General features: G+C 47.2%; 1 protein-coding gene across 4 annotated transcripts in view; it reads right to left on the reverse strand.

The window, feature by feature from the left end:
• daam1a (dishevelled associated activator of morphogenesis 1a) overlaps nucleotides 1-14,935 on the reverse strand; it is a 66,083-nt gene that overhangs the window by 39,944 nt on the left and 11,204 nt on the right. For 2 of the 4 annotated variants that reach the window (XM_080849569.1, XM_080849566.1), the window contains exon 1: nucleotides 9,282-9,857. The exons of 1 other annotated variant lie outside the window; for it this stretch is intronic. The gene's annotated coding sequence lies outside the window, so the exon portion shown is untranslated. Of the gene's footprint in view, nucleotides 1-9,281; nucleotides 9,858-14,935 lie in introns of those variants that run through there. One more of the 4 variants, XM_080849567.1, reaches the window with a different exon arrangement.

Consider the following 14,935-nt stretch of genomic DNA (forward strand, 5'->3'; position numbering starts at 1 on the left):
GCACAGGGAGGCTATTTAGCACAAGGAGGCTCCCTTTCCACTCGCCACGTCTGTGAAAGGCCAGCGCTGCTGTCGCCTTGATCCTCACCCTTGAGTCACACACACACAGAGAAACACACACACACAGACAAACACAGACACACACACACGCCTTGGCCTCAGCTCTGTACTTTTGCTCCTGCTTTGTCTTCTCTCACAGACATCAAGGGACTCAGATATAGGGGAAAGAAGGATGAGAAAGATGGTACAAAGAGAGAGAGGCAGAAAGACAGAGAGAGAGAGGCAGAAAGAGAGAGAGATGGGGAAAGAGAGAGAGTGAGGCAAAAAAAGAGAGAGAGAGACCTAGGGGAAAAGAGAGAGAGAGGATGTGATAGTGAGTGAAAATGAGTGTATAAGATGGAAAAAGGAGAGAGAGGAAGTGGGAGAGGACGACAGAAGTTAAGGAGAGAGTCAGGTAGAAAAAGCTAATTCCATTGCCCAAAAAAACATCCTCTCTCTCCATCAACCCTGAGCGTAGTCAGTCTCTCCTTCACCTCTCTCCGTCACATGTCTCCATCTCCCCATCCTCCTCTGTGTCTCTCTGAGAGTTTGAGCCGACGCTCACACGCCAAAGACAGCAGACCTCAGTGACGTAGGCCTGGGCCAGTCAAAACACACCACTGAAAGACAGACAGAACCAAAGAAAGAAAGGCAGGCAAAAACAAGGAGGTGAAGAAGACAAACACAACTCTATCCTTTCATTTTTGAGTCCTTTCCTTTCATCCGCGGAGCGGAGTTAGCCCGGCCCGGCCCTTCTTGCCTATAAATATTCCATGCCCTGGGATGGGCAGACAGGGCTACACCCACACAGCCCACTGCCACATGGGAACTTTCTCACCAGCCAGCTTATCTGGCAGTGTGAAAATAACACAGAGCTGGCAATGATGTGCTACTGGACCCAGGCAGTGGCCAAACAAGGTCCCCACTACTCCCCCATCTCTCTCTCACACACACACACACAGACACACCCACAGACACACACACACACACGGACACACACGGACACAAACACACACAAACACACACAAACACACACAACACACACACACACACACACAAACACCCAGCCTGGCACCACCTCACTGAAGCTACATAGACAACCTCTGCCGCCACTGAGCCCATTGCTACAATACAACCCCTCCCAAAAAAGCAGACTAAGATAATTTGAACGCATGGAACTTATTCATTAGCAGACATATGGGTTTTCACCTACAAATTACTGTACTTTCTCATAGGAACCAATTACTCTGTTTCACTTCCTCCATAGTTGGAACAATGCGAAGCGCGGGCTTGGCAGGCTGGTGTTTGAGATGTAACAACTCAAAGTCCTGAGGTAAGAGCGAATGAAGTCATAGCAGAGCAGGAAGTTTGGCCAGTAAAAGCCAGAGTGAGTGAAGGGACGCCCACGCTACAATAAGTCTATCATTCGCTGTGGCCTTGTGAATCATTCACAGGGAACAGAGGGCTGTTTTACTCTCATGGGAATCGATGCATGTAAGGTCACCGAGAACTAGTTTGCATTCCAAAACCGTGCCAAAAGACAAAAATAAGCACAACTGGCGGCTGATGCACTAATATCATCGAGGCACCAGCGAGAGGGACTGAGTGTATTTCACTGACTGCAAAGGAGTAAAATAATATAGTACAGTTATAACACTTGAGTGTTGACTAAAATAAATGGGGTCAGAAACTCCCGAATGATAAAGACAAGAAAAAAACGTGTTTAAGCTGAGCATGTGTGTGGGCAAAAAAAAAGGATTAAAGTGTACGGCAGCTCAGCACTTAGAAGCGGGCCAAAACTCATTGGTCCCTAACTTCATTGCCTCATCACTGAACTCGTCCACGTAAAAACAGGTGGCCCTCCATATTTATTAGTGCAATAAAGACAATGGCCGCCAAATGAAAACAAACATGCCTTCCGCGCGGATCTTAAAAAAACATTTCATTAAACAAGGGAGGGGTGGAGGCACGGGCGTATTTCACAGAGCTCAGATGAAATAAGAGTCTCCCCGGTCGTCCTAAAAACAACACATTAAAAAGACGACCATTCTATTTAGGCACAAGCTTGTCCTTTCTACATGGGCTAGCCTTCTTCTGCTCTGTGTGAGTGTGCGTGTGTCTGTGTATGTGTTTGTCTGTGTGTGTGTGTGTGTGTGTGTGTGTGTGTGTGTGTGTGTGTGTGTGTGTGTGTGTGTGTGTGTGTGTGTGTGTGTGTGCTTGTGTGACAGTGTTTGTGTGTGTGTTCCACAGGAAAAGCCAAACCCTCTCCATAGCAAATCACATCCGTGTGAACTTCACAAGGCATCCATCCTCGAAGACAGACGCCTCACGCCGGGTAATTTGTCCTTTTTCAGAGGGTCTGCAGGAAGGAAACGCATGCAGGTGAAGGTAGGATCCGGGGGGGGGGGGGGGGGGGGGGGGGGGGAGGTGGCCTGACGGATCTGCTGGCAAACCATCAAGGAAACCCACCAGTTTGAAGCTACGATTGAGGGCAAACTTATGCAACAGCAGACGTGGACCTAAAACAGGGAGAATGGCAGAAGGAGAAAGAGCAGTCCTTTGAAGAAGCTAACTGGAGGTCTGTTTTTCTCTCTGATGATTTAATAAAGAATAAAGCAGGCACTGCAAATAACCAAAAAGACATCGCTTGGATTTCTATTCAATTATAGATCAAAGGGTGGCGAACATAGTGAAAGTGAGATCAGAGAAGAGAGAGTTATTTTCTAACACTGCGTCTGAATGCCTATACAGTGGCCCATACCACTGGGTTGCACATGCACGCCTGCACACACGCTCAAAGCAACATAAACACGACAGGAAAGGATTTCATCCGCCCACAGGGACTTATATAAGCTCTCCTCCCTCTCCCTCTCTGTTTCTGTCTGCTGTCTCACACACACACACACACACACACACACATATGAGCATGTTGCTACGCTATCCTCCCCAGAAAAACAAGACTCTTTCCTTCCCTGCCCTCCTCTTCACTGCCCCACCTTACATACTGTGACAAGGTGAGTCAGCAAGCCGGGTGTGTCCTCCTGAACACTCCCATCCTTCCAACTCGAGTCCTTGGGAACACACCCTTCGTTACCATGACCTCGGCGACCACGACACGACACAACACAACATTCGGCCCCAGCTAGCCTCCTCACGCTCAGCTTTCTGTACACCACATCAGAACATCATGCTATAACACTGACAGCTAGGCTTGCATGCTTACAGTGTTGTGAGAGGCCTGATCATTGATTTCAAGTGGACTAAAACAGCAATAAATGCCTCTGTCAGCATACCACACTGATTGTTCCTTAAAAGCTGAAAAACCTGATACATTCTTCTTCTGGAGTTTTGAAGGGTAATTATTGGAATCTGTGTAAAGCTTTTTTTGCACATATTGGGTCCAGATGTCAAGGAGGAGGGGGAAAAAAGACATCTGCAGAGTTGTGCTTCCTCGAGCAAAACCACGGGCCCTAATTTGAGGTGATGTGGCGATTAAGAATTTGAACAATCGCAGGATATTAATTGTTTTTATCAGAGGACTGATGGAGAAAGGGTTGGACATTCTTTCCAGAGCCGTGACAGATTGAGCAGTCCATGCCGGCCTTCCGCACGCACATTGTTTAGTCCTGACTACTCTTGTTTCTCTCTCTCGATCTCTTCTGCCTCTCATTCTGCTTCTCTAAGACACTTATATTTTGTGTCTCTCCCTCTCCTCTCCCTTTTCTCTTTGCCTTTCCAGCACTGTTCCAAGTCTGTATTCTATAAAAGCACATACTTGACAGACATCTTAAAAGGCTCTCTTCACACATTGTTACACAGTGACTGTACAGGTTTTCTGTTTTTTGGTTTGGACTCTCTTAGATGTGAGATGTGATGTTCCATGGCCTGTTCTGGGCCTCGCTTGGGCCAGAACTGGCAGCTCCTGTCAGCTATATCTACCATGGAAGCCTCCTGACATTCAGGGCAGTGTTTACAAGAGCACTCAATCTGTTTGGCCTCCATTTGGTTGTGGGACCATCAAGAGAGTCTTAAAAAGCACAACACGGAGAGACATGGCATTCTTTCAGTCGTTTGGCAAACACTGTAAGCCAAATGAGAACAAGCATGAAAGCTCTTCTGAGAGGGAGGGCCAGAGAGAGAGAGAGAGAGAGAGAGAGAAAGAGAGAATGAAGACCCACTGAAGCACAGAACTCCCTTTGGGGAGGGGCAGACTTGTATCTAGAACATTCCGTCAGTGATGTCATGGGAAATGAGTGGCCATTGAAATGGCTTCATGGTCGCTGTATGACAAAGCACTGACTCGTGGAAGCCGTTAGAGTCAGATGGTTCAGCAAGTACGCAGACAACACAAGAAGCTCTACTTGGCTCCCACAGTGCGTAACATTTAAAGGTGCAGTCCACAATCGTACGTATATGGAGGGGAATCACTGCATCAACCAAAAGTCCCCTCATCCCCCACACACACACATACACACACACACATACACACACACACACACAAACACACTCATGCAGAGATCATTCCCTCCAGGAAAGTATATTAACAGAGGGGACATAAAATTGTGTGTTAAGGTCAGGCAGAAACCTGCGAGTAGAAAGTCTAATTCCAACTTCAACAGAAACACCAGAGCAGTCACCTGTCACACTTAGTCTGAGTTCACCATGGCCCACAGGCCCTCCGAGTACCTTGTACCCGAGCCTCTGGATACAGCAGAACACTTGTGACTGACACAAAGCTGTCAAACCGATGATAAACACTCAAATGGTACGCCACGTTTTCCACATTCTATCAACGTTATCAAAGCGAGAGTATGCGAGATATGTGACAGCCTGCACGTAGCTGAGGTGTTCTACATCCAGGCACGAGTTTCAAAAACATTCTTCGACCCGTACGAAACGTTCTGCGGCCAAGGAACATGACATGAGAGAAATGGCCAAGATGTTCCACCCTGATGAGGTGGGATGTCGGAGCACGCTCTAATTCCTTGCCCTGATTGGATTTATCTGTCAATTGATGGGAAACTCATGTGGGAACAACACATGAAAAATCCAAATATTTCGATAGCACTACCAGAGTGCCCATTAGTGAGGCCAATCATTAGTGGGTGCACAGCGGTTCATACTCAACTCAGACACACACACAGTATCTCACACACACACACAGGGACTCGTGCACATACACACACAGGGACCCGCACACATACACACACACACATACACAGGGATTTGCGCACATACACACACACACACACACATACAGAGACTTACGCACATACACACACACACACACACACACACACACACACACACACACACAGGGACTCGCGCACATACGCACACACACACAGAGACTCGCTCACATACAAACACACACACACACACACACACACACACACAGGGACTCGCGCACATACACACAGACACACATGCATACACACACAAGGACTCACGCACATACACACACACAGCCCGAAGGCATCCCCATCACACGACGGCCCAATAACAGCAGAATGACAGGACAGAGAGAGAGAGCGAGAGAGAGAGAGAGAGAGAGGGAGGGAGAGAGAAATAGTGGGAGAAAGATAGGAAAGAGAGAAACAGAGACTGATAGAGACAGAGAAGAGGAGATTGCCTGAGAAATAGAGTGAGAGAGAGATAGAGGACAGAGAAAGAAAGACAGAGATAGCGCGAAAGACAGGCGAGAGAGAGAGAGAGAGAGAGAGTGAGAGAGAGAGAGAAAGGGAGAAAGAGGGCAAGTCCTCGTGATGAGCACGACTATCACATCCTCTTCCAGGATGTGGCCCCAGCGTGTGGTTTTTCCCCAGGCAGGATTCCATGCAGCGCTGCGACTATCTCTGTGTGCGGCTCTGCACATGCCCCGCACTACCCCATTACCCCACATTCTTACCCCAACTGAACGCAGTCTCCTATTCACTCGCACAGAGAGATAGGTCAGCGAAAGTCCACGACAATCTGATCTGAGATCAGTTCCATCAACATGCTGTCTTGTAGAACAGATAGCGAAAAACAAGTTTGATAACCGATCCGCCAAACAAAAAAAAAGGGAGACACCGCCCGAATACCACACCATTAGTTTTGGCTCCATTTGCGATGTCACAACAGCAGACCGCTGATTCACAGCAGCAGCAGCAGCAGCGGGCCCAGAGGCCCAGAGGCCCAGAGGAAGCTGGCCCACTCTACCCCACTCAAAAAGGAAATCCAAACCTGAAGAGAGAGTCAGGTGACAGGAGCCTGTGAGGGCCATTTTAAGGCTTTGTACGACGGAGGGTCAGATGTTAGGGTTCAAACAGCGTGAAAGAGCAGGGCCCATTACATAAAGCACTCGCGACCCATAATGCCTCGTGGCCCCCTGAGTGTCAGTCAATACCCAATCAATGAGTGCAAATGGGACGAGCTGCATCCTGTCACTGTAAAAACACAACAATAGGGAACCACACTGAACTGGGTCAGTAGCAAACCACACTGTTTTGTGACCAAATGTCATTCAAGTTTTAGTTAGATTTAAACAGATCATTACAGAGCCAAATCTAAGAAGGTCCAGAAGACTACATCCTTGTTCTTACAGATTTAGTTCAAAGTTTGAAGTCACTTGTCCTACCTTGAGTGTGCCCGGTATGCTGGTGGCACGGCCAGGAGGATAAGAATGGTGTTTGGCAAGGAAAGCACTGTAATGCTGTTGGCTTTCAGAGCGTCATACCGAAAGTGCGGCGATACCACTGAAACCAAATGACAGGAGCCTTCTGATCTCACGTTTGAACCATTATCACCACAGAACCTCTGACTGTCATAAGAAAAGTGTTGTTGTGATAGTGATGACAGCAGGGTTTTGTGTGTGTGTGTGACTCCCTCATGACTGTGGTTTATTCAAGTACACATGGAGTGATCTTCAGTGATCTTTTAAACACAGCTATATAATGGTAACACACCTAGTGAATTGTACACACCTAGTGAAATCATTATAAACTGTATCAGTGGCATGTAAATACATCCAACATCAATCAGGATAGAGACAAAGCTCTACTGGGGAAAGTTACTTTCAATCCACCATTAAGCCCATAAGGCCCACGGTTGTTGAAAAATCTTTGAAGTCCAATCTGATCAATACTGTTACATGCTGACAGAGGTGCACTTACTGTCTCATGCTAACTACACTTACACACACACTCACACACACACACACACCTTCCAATCCCTGAGGGATTACACGTTGATGTCAGAGGTCAAATCACCCGGGTGACTGTCTGCCCCTGAGTGCCTGTCAGTGAGTAAGTGCTTGTGTGTGTGTGTGTGTGTGTGTGTGTGTGTGTGTGTGTGTCATAGCATCCCACACCCACCACACTACTGTCAGCTGTGATTAGGGCTTCCAGTGGAATCAATACAATGCAGTATATCATACTGTATTGCATAAGATGCCAATAATCAATTGTGTGCCTTCCAAAATGAGCCATAATATTGTATAATAAATCCTTTCCTAAAGCCAATGAACATCCTTTGCAGTCACAACATGCCATAAAAAGCAATGTATTTCAATACTCATAACAATATTACAATATAATCATATTCAGTAATTCTGTCGAGTGTAAAGATAACAGTGATAATATCATGTAGTGACTACTGCTGTGTCTAGTGCTTCCTAAAGCTGCTATAATGTTTTATCATCACGTCTTTTATTCTTCCTCTACCTCACCTCACATATCCCTGAGCCACACACACACACACACACACACACACACACACACACTGCCCACCCTATCCTCCCACTGCCTTGTTGCTAAGGGAGTTTCTGATTCAGTGGCTGCATTACATGTGCTAATCCTGCAGGGATGAGTTGGTGGGATTGCACACAGCCCCATGTAGGGTAATGACTTCTATTTTTCCTCCCTTTACATGTTAAGCTATGAGGCGGGCCCCAGCTGTCAATCAAAGTGTATGTCACTGAGTGACAGCTATGGGAGAGGGGGGGCGGGACACTAGAGAATCTTGAGAACAATCAGAGGGGCCGCATTGCTGTGGCAACCCCAATTACCAGCATGGATATGCTGATCGGTTCACCGCCACAGCCAATCGGAATGCATGTCTTGGTTTTATTGGTGGAATAAATAATTAAATTAGTGAGAGAATAAGACAGGCCTGAGGAACATGTCCCAGTGACAACAACATGAAAAGGGCCTAACTGTCCTGCTCACTGGCTGCACAAATGTGCCCTTTCACCAAAACACACACTGGACCCTGTGTACAAACAGGGATTCCAGGAGACAAAAAAAATCTGCAAACACTGTGACCGCACAATTAGGTCAAACTCCCCCAACACCCCCCACTCCCAATAAATACATACAAAAATAAATAATAAAAATGAACAGAGCTCAGCAAAATATAGCCAAATGAGAGTTAAAAAAACCTTACTGAGTAAAATCCAGATCTAATCAATTATCTCAGCTGGAACTGGCTGAGCAGGAGTGTAAACAACCTGGACGGCAGACTTTGACGGCATGCACTCATACACATACACACACACACACACACACACATGCACACACACACACACACACATGCACACATACACACACACACACACACACACACACACACACACACACACACACACACACACACACAAACACACACACACACATGCACACACACACACACACACACACACACACACACACTGTTGCGGTGTCCGGCCTCTCTCCACACCCAGGGGAGAAATGTACACCAGTCTCATTCCATTCATAAGACTTTTTCCTGCTGATGCCTCCCTGTGTTCAGCGCATTCTGACGCATTCAGACAGACGGCTATTGCACTGGAGTCTGTTTTCGGAGAGAAAACACTCATTAAGCTGAAGCTACAGGTTTTGTCCCATGCAGCAGCACAACAGACCGTCCATAACAAGTTTCTGTGTTGACTCAAGACTGTGGAGAACATGACAGCATGTTCTGCTTTATTTATAGAGCACTGTAACTCCTTAGTTCTGAGCAGTGCGCTCACGAACCGTACTACATGCCAAAAAACTGGTGTCCGTTTGTATATTTGAATACGGCGTGAAACACGTCACAGCTGTGACAACAGCGACCAAAATACGCTACAAAGGAAACAGCTTATCAGCATCTGGTAAATTAATAATGAACTCTTCCTCTATGAGTCCCACTGGCTGTGTTTCCAACGGCAACCTTTCCGCTGCTGGCGAAAAAAGATCCCGAAAAAAAACAGCCAGTCTTACCTTTTCAAAACATCCAGCAGCTGCTCCACTTCACGAGTACATTTTTCTATTTCTCTCCAAAGAAACGAATCCAGTTCCTGACGTTAATTATTTTACGAGCCAGAGGACTGCTCTTTTGAGCTCGAGAACACCAGATGACAAACAAGCCAGGGAAAGAGAGAGAGAGAGAGAGAGAGAGAGAGTGAGAGAGAGAGAGAGTGAGGGGAAAATGAAGGCTGGAGTCTCTACATCCTCCGTGGTGAGCTCAGCGCACCCACGAGATGAGAGACGTTCTCTCTCCCGAACGGCTCCAAATAGGACACATCTGTCAGGGATGCCACATTTACGGCTGTGTGGAGCGCACACACACACACATACACACGCACGCGTGCACACACACACACTTCAGGAGCAACTTCCCAACACTCCTTCCCCTTTCTCAAGCTTTTGCTTCAGCTCTTCAAGTCCCGGAGCAAACGTCTTTTCAAAACATCCAAAAAGTCAGTCCAGTCCCTTCCCAACTTACTCCATGCTGTCCGTAAGGTCTCGGGTTGTGTGCAGTACAGTTCCTCTGGTCTCCCCTCTCTCTCTCTTCTACACAAAGACTCTCTCACAAGCTACTTAAGCTGGCCAGAGCAACAGCATTGGGCTGGCTGGCTGGCTTACTGGCTGGCTTTGCAAAAGCTCTCTCTTTCTCTTGCACACACACACACACACTGGAGCACATACACACTCGGCCGCACGCTCATGCACAGATGTTGGTTTGCTGTGGAGCGCTCATCTCCCCAGGCCACGCCTCTGCACTTAAGCAGAGGAGCTGGGATTGGATGGCGGAGCAGGCTTGGCTCCTCCCATTCTGCTTGCTACAGTTCAGTCAGGTTAAGTCCACGAGGGTGTGTGTTTGTGTGGGACTGTGTGCCTGAATGTGTGTGTGTGTGTGTGTGTGTGTGTGTGTGTGTGTGTGTGTGTGTGTGTGTGTGTGAGAGAGAGAGAGAGACAGAGAGGGAGAGAAAATGAGTTATATCCTGCCTACAAGCTGGGAATGAGCATGTGCTGCATGTCCTGTGACAAACAGATAGAGGAAGAGAGAGATGAACAGCACAGTGTGTCAGACAGAAAGAGAGAGAGAGACAGATGAACAGCACAGTGTATCAGACAGAAAGAGAGATGAACAGCACAGTGTATCAGACAGAAAGAGAGATGAACAGAACAGTGTGCCAGACAGAAAGAGAGAGAGATATACACACACTAGGCTCCTCTTTCTCTAAGGCAGATTCTTCAGTTGAGTTTTCCTAATGCCAGACCTTCTGTCCATTAGTCCAAGTTTGTAAACGCGAGAGCAGCACAACAGCTGGGGCTGGGTGATTAAACCTTTAACATCTGGGCCACTCTCTATCTCTCTCCCTCTCTCTCTCTCTCTCTCTCTCTCTCTATCTCTCTCCCTCTCTCTTCCTCTCTCTCTCTCTCTCTCTCTCTCTCCCTCTCTCCCTCTCTCTTCCCCGCTCTGCCCCACAATATTTAGAGATTATTTTCATTTTTTCTCTACAGCAAGAGAGAGAGAACGAAAGATAGGAAGAGAGAGAGTAAGAGAGAGTGAGAGAGAGAGACTTTACCCCCTTGTTACACCACATCCCATGTTAAGCGGTTAAGCTTTAGGCAATTAGAAAAAAATCTCACATGAGGAGTGGGGTGGAATTAATGAATGTGGAACTGAGCACTTTCACCGCTGGAGTTTTTCAAATGATAGGAAATCTACAGCGCAAAAAAAGCACAGGAGTGAAAGAGAGAGAGAGAGAGAGAGACCGGAGGGGAAATTATACTTATGAATCACTGTCTGTATGTCATGACCCCCTTGTGACATAGAAATCTGTACAGAATGTCTCAGTTGTGACAGAGACACACATACATATCTTTTGACCAATCCATCAATGCCAGGGGAGTAAGTATCGGGGCATGACCACACACACCAACACACTAACACAGACTGCATCTCCACTTAGACCTGTTCTTACCTTACGCCATAACTCTGCTGCAGCCTGACAGACACCAAGCACTCAGAAGGAGGTAAACGTGCCAGCATTTCTCTGTCTCTTCTTCCCCATTTATACCTCTCTCTCTCTCGCGCGCTCTTTCTCAGATACCGTCTCACTTTCTTCTCACTTTCTCTCTGTTCTCACAAACACTATCTCAGTTTTTCCTCACTCTCTATGCCACCCTTTTCTTCTCTTTTTCTGTCTCTTCTCTCTCGCTCTCTTCTTCTCTGTCAGTCTCTCTCTGTCTCCATCTTTTTCGCTGCTGCATCGTCGCTCATGCGCACACGTCCCACGCCGGCCCACAAGCGCACAAGGTCTCATCCTGTAATTTTCCCAGAATACTTTGCAGATCGGTGGGGGGAGCCGGCGGTGACAGTGATGAGAGCTTTTCGCTCCAAAAGCAGATCGGGTTTCTGAGCGAGCCGAGAGCAGAGTGGATCCATCCTGGTGTCTGGAGCCCTGGAGCCTTGACTGCTGCTCGGGGGGGGGGGACACACAGCATCTGTTTCTGCCGTCAGGGCCTTATTCTCCTCTTCTTCTCCTCCTCCTCCTCTTCTTCTCCGCCCGGCGGCGTCCCTGCTCTGTCCCTGTCAGCAGGGGGATAGATCTGGGCCCTTTCACAGCTAGCCAGAGAGGAAGACCGAAAAAGAGAGCAGGAGACGGGAAGAGAGAGAGAGGAAGAGAGAGAGAGAGAGAGAGTGGAAGAGAGAGAGAGAGAGAGAGAGGGGAAGAGAGAGAGAGAGAGTGGAAGAGAGAGAGAGAGAGAGAGAGGGGAAGAGAGAGAGAGAGAGAGGGGAAGAGAGAGAGAGAGAGCAAAATAGAGAAGGGGGGCAATGGAGCGCCATCTGAGAAGAGAGGTCAAGGGAGGTCGCCAAGGGTCATTTTTTTTAGGACGGTCACGGTCTCCTGGACGATAATATGCACGTCTCTCAAATCAGTCAAGTGTGTGAGTGTGTGTGTGTGTATGTGTGTGTTTGTCTGTGTGTGTGTGTGTGTGTGTGTGTGACTGTCTCTGTCACTCTCTCTCTCTGTCCATGTGTGTGTGTGTGTGTGTGTGTGTGTGTGTGAGTGAGTGTGTGTGTGAGACCCACTCAACCCTGATTTTCTCCATCTACCAGGAAGGAGGGGGCAACATCACGCAAGGGTTTCCGATAAGTACACCCCTCTCTGCTTCAGCCAAACAACACAACACAACACCAACACCAACACCAACACCAACGCCAACACCAACACCAACACCAACACCAACACCTACACCAACACCAACACCAACACCAACACCAACACCAACACCTACACCTACACCAACACCAACACCAACACCAACACCACAGAACACTGTCTCATCAACTCACCACCCTTACCTCCCACAAAGTCTTAACATTCATGACCAGGAGGTGACGCTAAGACAGCTTTCCTGAAACTCACGCACATGATACCTCTCTTTCTCTGTCTGTCTGTCTGTCTGTCTGTCTCTCTCTCTCTCTTTCTGTGGCCCTGCATTCTTTCCCTCACTGGCAGCATCAGAGCGTCTCCCTCTAATTACCCAGGAACATATCTGAGTTCTAACATCATCTGATGGGAGGAATAGGTTCAGAGAGGTTGCGGCTGAAGACCTCAGGCGCGGTGAGCCGCCGCAGCCGTATTTTACACACCCGGGGCACAGCCATTTTTATGTGGATTTATTTAGCATTTATTCTTTTTTAGACACACACACACATATATTTATCTTTTGTATGGAAAGTGACATACAGCGGTGAGTGGAGAATGATTTAATGGAAGGACATTGGTTCAGGCACGACTCAATGCGGCTGAGTGCCAAGAAAGCTCCGGTAAATCTGCGGTAATTTGGCAGTGTACACGTGTATGATAACTGCAGTGGCTTGTACAATTATAGGCAGAGAGCAAGAGAGAGAGAGAGAGAGAGAGAGAGAGAGAGAGAGAGAGAAAGAGCAACAGAGATTGAGCTGGTAGGTTGAGGACACAGCTCACCTCAGTATTTTCCTTTTGGCTCAGCAGAGCAGAGCCAAACTGCTCTGGGATCAGTTTTGCTTTCGAGCCATAATTAACAGGTTATGACCCGGAAAGGACACACCCTTCTCTGACATCAGTTCTCCCAGCGCAGACAGTCTTTATCTACATTCACTCAAAGTAGTGATAGCGTCTCATGATAATGGCTACACAGTACTGGGCAGATAACGTTCAGGACATCCGCATGTCACTTCACAGCAGATTCTCTGTTCTCTCAGTGAATCCCCTAAACTAGTCTTTGTAGTACACAGCACAGAAGATCTCAGTTTTACCACTGACACTTATAAACTACTGGGCCACACCAGGAGGAATGCAATGGGGCCTTAACTTTTTTCCGCAATTGTTTTCCTGTCAAGTCATGTTGTCTGTGGCTGCTGTCACACTAGGGACCATACAGCATGGTCTAATTGCTCTGCTATAATGCAGCCTGTGCCAACAGCAAAACAACATTCCCTCCCTTCGTTTTAGGGCCCGATTAATAATGTGTGTGTGTGTGTGTGTGTGTGTGTGTGTGTGTGTGTGTGTGTGTGTGTGTGTGCAGGGAGTCACTCCTTTCCGGGGCATTAGTGTTAGGGTGTGTTTGACACATGCAGTATGTGAGATGAGTGCTCAGTTTCTATCCTAGCTGTTGTGATTGTATCGGTTTTCTGGGCCCAACATTGCAAATACACTATTAAAGTTAAAGCTGTGTTTGTTCATAAAAGTCTTTGTTTTTCAGGGTTGACCTTTGCTCAGATAATCTCCGGCAACAAGAACAGCGAATGTTTTCCTGTCACACAGTTACTGTAGAACACATTATAAGTGTCCGCCTCAGCCGAATCCTCTTATTATGGAGAGATGAAAGCTTGTATGTATAAATCCCTAAATTAGACCAGTGGTCAGCTGGGGAAACAAGAAAATAAATAATGTACCGTCAAACACACACACACACAGAGGTCATATTTCATTGCGTGGACACACACTTCACACGTATAACTTACTGAGTCTCAGGTCTACACACACCCACATGCGCCGAACAATAAAAGGCTCCCACGACAGTGCCAGAAAAAATTGAAGGTATCCTGTTTCTTCAGTGAGTCATCCTGAAAATAGCAACAAGCTGAAAAAGTCCCGTTGCGCCGGTTCAGAGCCTAATTCGCATAAATTACACCGCTGCAGTAAGTGTGCGTGCAAAACCTCAAAAATAAATGCCTCCCATTGATGGGGGGAAAGAAATAAAGAAGTCGTCCAAATATGACTTACTCAAACCACATGCCAGCAATTCCACCCTCCTAGCACAAGGGCTAGCTTTCACAGAGAACCATGGAGTTCATGCAGCCCAGGCCAGCCAGTGAGAGATGCCTCGTAGCAAAGCTCAATCCTAGCATAACAAGAGAGGCTAGTCAGTCATGAGGCTAGTGATCAGGATAAATGTCAAATCATGTGGTCAAGGACAAATAAACATATTTTTTACCCAAAATATGCAGAGCTGTGCTGATCTAAGAACAGACTTGCCTTAGTTTAATGCTGACCATGTCTACATGACATGAACAGACTAAACAGGTTCCAGGCCAGCGACTTTGCTCTGCTTTGCATTACCCTACTTTACCTTTGCTCATTACTACAGTTTGA

Source organism: Sprattus sprattus (assembly GCF_963457725.1).
Source record: "Sprattus sprattus genome assembly, chromosome: 13".
Lineage (NCBI taxonomy): Eukaryota > Metazoa > Chordata > Actinopteri > Clupeiformes > Clupeidae > Sprattus > Sprattus sprattus.